Below are 7,146 nucleotides of genomic sequence, written 5' to 3'. Positions count from 1 at the left end.
GAACCTAACATAACAAACGTGTAGAAAAAAGAAATAGTGTGAGGAATGTACTCGTGGGTCCCAGAACCTAACATAACAAACGTGTAGAAAAAAGAAATAGTGTGAGGAATGTACTCGTGGGTCCCAGAACCTAACATAACAAACGTGTAGAAAAAAGAAATAGTGTGAGGAATGTACTCGTGGGTCCCAGAACCTAACATAACAAACGTGTAGAAATCAGAATCCTCCCTAGTGAAGGCTACGTTATGAATACTACTCTTTACAATAGAAGAGGTCGAGGTAGAAAGCTCAAACCCTTCAAAATCGTGTTAAATAACTCTTTACATTGATACACGACAGTCCAATAGAGATTTTGCGAATGATCTAGCTCAAAAATACTCCTTAGGAGAGTTAACCAACAGTTAAATGGCTATCAGACTTCAAACAATGGAATGAGGAAATCTGGAGGAGGGTGCTCTTTACATATGAATCCAAATTCTAATTATTTGGCACCAATTAACGATGGTTTGTTTTATGGCTGCGAGCAGAATGGCATTACAGTAAACTTACGACATCTACAGTAAAGCATGTTGGTAGAAACAATACAAATGTGGGTTGCATCTCACCCAATGTTATTGGAAATCTACATAAAATAGATGGTACCCTGACTGCTAATATGTACAATCGCGTTATTATTCGCCATGTCATTCGTTGAGGAACAAACACTGCTTGGCAGGGGCTCATCCTTCAGCAAGACAGTGATCTCATGTATGCAGCAAATGTGGTTAAATGGTACCTAGAGATGAAAGAAGACCGAAGGAACACTAACAACTATGGTTTGACCTATACACATTCCGAGTATGAATATTATTAAAACTGTATGGAGTATATAGAAAACGAGAAGGTCAAACGGCAACCAAACACTTGTGTGGAGTAATACAGAACACTTGGAACAATATTTCACAATCACAGATTAATAATCGTATTGTAATATATATGATAAATACAAAATACTAATGCATTGTACATCTTATTCGCCTGCCTTTTATATTTTCTATAATAATGTATTGCACTAATGATAAACTGGTCGTTTAGTCGTAAATACTTATTGTTGGCGATTCCTGTATATCATCTGTGCGTTTCCATTATTGTTTCCTATATATATTTAAAAAAAAGGTATAATTATATTTTGAGTTTTAGAAGTGCAAATCTTATAATATCTACTCATAGTTGCACGTGGACTTAAAGTAAAAAAGCTAAGTATGGAGTACGATTTTGGTATTAACAGTCTGGACTGGACCTTACGTGAACACAGGCTAAACGTCCAGGTCAAGCGGCTACGAGGTTTAAACATAACTGGCCCCAATTTAGAACCGCTGACAGGAAAAAAAAAAACAGTTAGTAGCAACCGACGCCTACACTGTTACTGTTAACCAAACAGTGAAATTAACTGTCTTTTTTTATAGCGAACATGGAGCATGCTTAGCGGCACATCACAAGCACAAACCTTGGACTTTCTAAACCACAGCTCACTAGGCTACGGCCTGTTGAAGAAATTTAGAGAAAAATATTCATTTTTAGTAGATAACATAACTAACAGACCATTAGTTTAGCTTCTCTAGATTTACCAAAAAATAAATATAGGCTTATCATTTCTAAAACCAAAATTCTGAAGTTGTATAATCGTTTTTAATACTTATCTTGCTGGTATCTTGGTTTTTGCAATGAAATATTGATAAAAAAAACTCTAACATTGTAATCTTGTTTTGTTTTTCAACAGCTGAATTTATTCGAATTTGATAGAAAAGAGGATTTATTCTGTTTCATTACGAAATACTCGTACTTGGTAAGTGGTTTCATAAAAAATACTTGGTAAGTTGGTTCATAAAAAAATATTTGTTAAGTAGTTTTATAAAAAATACTAGGTAAGTAGTTTCATGAAAAATGCTTGGTAAGTGATTTCATAAAAAATGTTTAAATTTGCAGATACTTTTGTCATTACTGGTGAATACAGCAAACGAACGGAATAATTCTGTTTTTTAGGTAATATTAGATTATTAAATACTATGAAAGTTGTACAAATATAAGAATAAAAAAAAGACAAAATCAGCCATCAAAAATTAATTAATATAATTCAAGTAACAGATAAATTGTTTATATTAATGCTTCACCGTGTTTTCATTCGCTGGGAAAGTAAAGCTGGTTTGATTTATAACGTTAAGTATGCAGAGATTGTAGTGCCATCTATTGTAAGGATAATTATAACAAAGGTTGTATGCGCCTCTACTTTATACCAGCTGTGGTTGTTACATCACTTGCTGATTTGCTCTTTCCAATGTATTTTAACATAACGCAATCAGCACTCTGTATGTGTATTTAAGGCTAACATGAATCTCCTAACTTGGCGAACCTTGTGAGGTATCATTGGGATTACAAACGAAAATATCGATAACACCGAGAGAACCCAGCTGATGAATCAATGAATTCTAATCACTAGTAAGAATACTCGCACTCTGCTGCGAGGTTCAAATGTCCCTTTATGATTCACAGAACTGATGAATCAATGAATTCTAATCACTAGTAAGAATACTCGCACTCTGCTGCGAGGTTCAAATGTCCCTTTATGATTCACAGAAGCTCAAATATACCGATCAAGCCCCTCCTTTATTCTTAAATACTCATATAGCTACCCTCAAAGGAACCTTTATACCCGAAAAAAACCTGTAGTTTAGACCCGCTAGCTTGTGAGTGGGGATATGAACACGGTTTCAAACATAGCGCCACCCGGGATACCAATGGCGAATGCAGGAACACAAAATGGGATGCTAGATATGGGGTCAGATATGATCCTAAAAGCCTACTCTTAGACCCCAACCATGCCTTAGTCATCTTACGGGCGCGTTTTAGTCCTCCTTCGTAGGAAGCTATACCACATATATAAGGACAATCCCGGACCACCCCATGCCTTTAATTTTTAGATTCCCGCCGCCCTCATGGACCATCTGTCTGATATCGGCTGTTTAGTTTAGTTTAGCTTAGTTTACTTTGCTCTTCACTTTTTATTGTCTACATTTACTCTCTCTTTACCTTTTTAAAACTACATACCTCGTCTGCATTGATTTCCTATTTTCTCAAGTTAAGCCCATATTCCTAGACCACGAGCGGGGTGAAGGAGGATTGTTTAATCTTCGAGAACCCTTAGATTAGTAATTATTTCTTCAGAAATGATTATTTTTAAATCTAAATAACTGCCAGGAAACGCGAAACCCCATGTCAGTTTGACAAATTGGTTCTACTAGCTCAAGAAGTGTGGGAAGAGTTAGCTGGACATACAAAGCTAAAAGCTGAATTATTAGTATTAATTTTATGATCTTGCATACTCCCAGTTTGATCAGAATATTAATTAGCTACTTTATTTATTAAGTTAATCTTATGGTCACAAATAAGGGAATGACTTGGGGGTTAAAATGATCGACTCAAAATCTACGGGTCGTGAGATCGCAACCCGTCGCCGAACATTCTCGCTCTTCCAGCCATGGGAGACATTATAATAATGACAGTCAATCCTACTATTCAACAGGTAGAAGAACAAGAAGATTATTTCCCCCATTTTAACATTTTTGTTGTCTGCAACTATAGTACATATATTGAAATATAATGTTGAAAAAAGTATAATTATCAGAATTCCAATTATTTGATTTGAATGTAAACACTCAAATTTTCAAACTGACTAATATCTGAGTTTCTCGCCAAATTCGAGATACGAAGAACCATTGACTGTTTTATAAATTCGTTCTAGCTAAGTTTGAAGAAAGTAGTTTCATCTGAGTTTTACTTATAGCTTGAATATATTAAGTTGCAATCTATAATTAAAACCAAAAATTAATGTTTGTTCATTTACATAAACATGGATTTTTTTTTTATTGTGGTACAGGTTTTCGTTTAATACCCGAAATCAGACTAGTAATATTAATATATATATATGTTTGTAAATTATTTGTAAGTTATGAATAAATTCAAAAACAATAACTACAACAACACAGTATTTTTAATTTCTACGTTTCTAATCTACAGTTCCAGCAAGGAATAGGACACGGAGTGGTGTTACTTTTATACAGTATAATTTTGTCTCGAGGGATTGCCAGGTAATTATAGAGAATTCAATGAGTGGTTTTGTTTTCTGTGCAGTGATGGCTTACAGATAATTCTAAGTATCCGCACAGCGCAGGTTTCAGAAATGTTACGTAAGTATCATATCAAACAAGAATAGCAAATGAGATTGAAACAAACATCTAGCAGTCAAATAGAATAATCTTTATTCATACAAACAAGTGTACTTCTTAGCTTACTGGCCGTCTTCTAATTCGTATATCTCTTCAGTTGGCTGCTGTGGTAATGAGAAAGTGAAAAGCAAAACGTCTGCACAGGACGAAGACAAGATCAAAAATGATAACAATATCACGCTATTAAGTTAGACTAATTCTTAGTGCGGTATCCCACAGTCCTCAGATTACCTACATCAACGACAATTTCTATCACACGTATAAAAGAGAGAAAACTCCAAACTTATATTAACTTATACAATTATATGGACCACCCCTTGGACCAGGTATGACCTCTGTTTGGGAGAATATGTTAGAAATACATGGCCAAGCAAGTAAAAATAACACAGAACTTTTGTCTAAAGTAGAACATGAACACAAGTATACGAACTCCCACATTTGGTTAAAAAGATATAGTAGCTACATATAGAACCCCTGAATGAGATGGTTTGCTAAATGGCTAGTTGCATCACCATGTCATATTTACCTCCGCCTCCGAAGGCGGAGAGAAGTTATGTTTTTACCCCTGTGTGTGTGTGTGTATTTGTCAGCAAGGTTTCGCAATAACGGCTGAATGGATTTGAACGAAAATTCGTATACACTTGTACTACGATCCAATTTAGAAGTGATTAGTTTTTGGAGGATCAAGGTCACAGCAAGGTTATGAAAGTTCTTAAAATCCATATTTGTTAACATGCGGACTGATTTTTCACACTATTGTTTGCTCTATAACTCAGTCAAAATGATTGGATTTTGATGAAACTTAGTGGACATACATAGAATATTATTCCTCATTGTCTTGCCAATAATGGTCCGTGGCCGTTCATAACGACAGATATACGACACATTTTCGCATTTTTTGAGAGCCGAATATAATGAACGCTGCGTGGCGGAGGTATGCGCTCTACTAAGCGCCCCTCTAGTTTAGCCATGTACTTCATTGTTACCTCCGCCAACAAAAGTTGGTATACATTTGGACTACGACCCAATTTAGAAGTGATTAGTTTTAGGGGGTAAGGTCACAGCAAGGTTATGAAAATCCTCAAAATCCCTTTCTGTTAACATGCGGACCGATTTTTCACACTATTTTGCTCTATAACTTCGTCAAAAATGATTGGATTTTGATTAAATTTGGTGGACTTATGTAGAATATTATACCTCATTGTCCTGCCAAAACTAGTTCCTGTCCTTTGATAAAGACGGGCATACGGACACGTTTTCATATTTTTTTGAGAGCCGAATATTATCAGCGTTGCGTGGCGGAGGTATGCGGTCTACTGAGTACCCCTTTAGTTTTTTAAGATAGAGTTGACAGAGGTGTGTCTACGTGTTAAAATAGTTTGTTTGTAATTAAGCACAAAGCTACATAATGGGCTATCTGTGCTCTACCCACCACGGGTATCGAAACCCGGATTCTGTTTTTATGTGTAAAATAGGAATGAAGACATTGGAATGTCGGCAAAACCCTTCGATTACATGTCCGTTAAGAAGTTCAGAGAGACCTTTGCGCCTATGGCTCACTTAAATGTACAATGTTTTGGAAGCCAACAACCACGGACAATGGAGAGTCTGTAAAAAAAAAAAATATTATCATGAGTGGTCCATTATTGGCCTCGCCGTCCTTCCCAGAAATTTGGTACATTAGAAATTTTGATGTCAGACGATAGTGTGGAATCATGGCTGTAATGATGAGTACAAAAGGAGTAGTTCCAATGGCTAAACTGGATGTAGAACATCGTTCTTATAAATTACAATTAACCTTCAACATTTTATTTTGATGTTACTTGAACTTACCTGAAAAAATATATAAACAAAAAACATAGTGCCAAGAAAAGTGGTGTAACATATTGACTTTTAATGGTGTGACCTTTCTACTTGGTACTCCAAGCACCATCTGTTGTCTGTATGATATAATTAAAGTTTGAAATGATATGTTTTATATACGTAATGGAGATTTTTGTGTTTCTTAGAAACATTATTTCAATGTATTAAATGTTAATTTTGGAAGACTTAGTAATATATTTATGATAAGTAATGATACTTGGTGAACTTGTAACGTATTTATGACAGAATAATAACAGAAGCTTTCTATTTATATAGAAATGGTAAAATACCTGATAAATCGTTTTTTATATTATTGTAATAAAAATCACCATTAGTGCTTCATGTTATTTCTGGATTTCAACAAACAAATCTTTCTATTGTGGTATGAATTAGATAGAAAAGAAATATATTAACAAGACACGCCACAATCTGTTCTTTGGAGTTTGTGATATAAGTCTTGATATAACTGTTTCATATGTAAATATTTGTAGTTACTTTTATCGGTTTGTTTTAGTTATTCCATTGTTGATTGCATGAAAAATCTATTAATGTTTGTTTATTTGTGAAATATTGAATGGAACTGTTGACTAACAAATATCACATATTATAGTGGTATTTGCTGTAATCTTTACTCAGGGTGCAAGAAGATTTAAATGAAGAGTACACTGAATTACTAACACCTGGGTGTGAGGCTAGTCAGGCTCTAGTAACTCTAGTTCTGACCGGTAGGGCTACTCCTTACCTTCACAATGGCGTAGTTAATACATTGGATGAGGACAATGTGGTAAATATAAGCAAGAGTTAATGATATTGTTTTGAATTCACCTAATTTCGTAACTAATTTAATAAAATTATGTGTTACCAAAGTGTTAAAAAAGCAATGTTCAAACTAGTCATTCTAAATTAAGAAAATTTAGTCATTTAGCAATAAGTGACATCGGGTGTACGTTATCTTGAGAATGGTGATTTGTTTACTGCTCTAATTAGAAACCAACTTTTTCTTCCATACCTTTCTTTGTGT

At 34.7% G+C, this 7,146-nt stretch overlaps 1 long non-coding RNA gene across 2 annotated transcripts in view; it reads left to right on the top strand.

The window, feature by feature from the left end:
* Nucleotides 1–6,910, top strand: part of LOC111086974 — a 47,315-nt gene extending 40,405 nt beyond the window's left edge. For both annotated transcript variants that reach the window (XR_002611696.1, XR_002611697.1), the window contains exons 3-4: nt 2,503–2,510; nt 6,901–6,910. This is a non-coding gene — a long non-coding RNA (uncharacterized LOC111086974). The remainder of the gene's footprint in view (nt 1–2,502; nt 2,511–6,900) is intronic.
* The last annotated feature ends 236 nt before the right edge of the window (nt 6,911–7,146 follow it).

This window comes from Limulus polyphemus, unplaced genomic scaffold (assembly GCF_000517525.1).
Source record: "Limulus polyphemus unplaced genomic scaffold, Limulus_polyphemus-2.1.2 Scaffold1597, whole genome shotgun sequence".
Classification (NCBI taxonomy): domain Eukaryota; kingdom Metazoa; phylum Arthropoda; class Merostomata; order Xiphosura; family Limulidae; genus Limulus; species Limulus polyphemus.
Note: the sequence above shows the minus strand (reverse complement) of the source record. Positions and strands in the feature narration are given on the sequence as shown.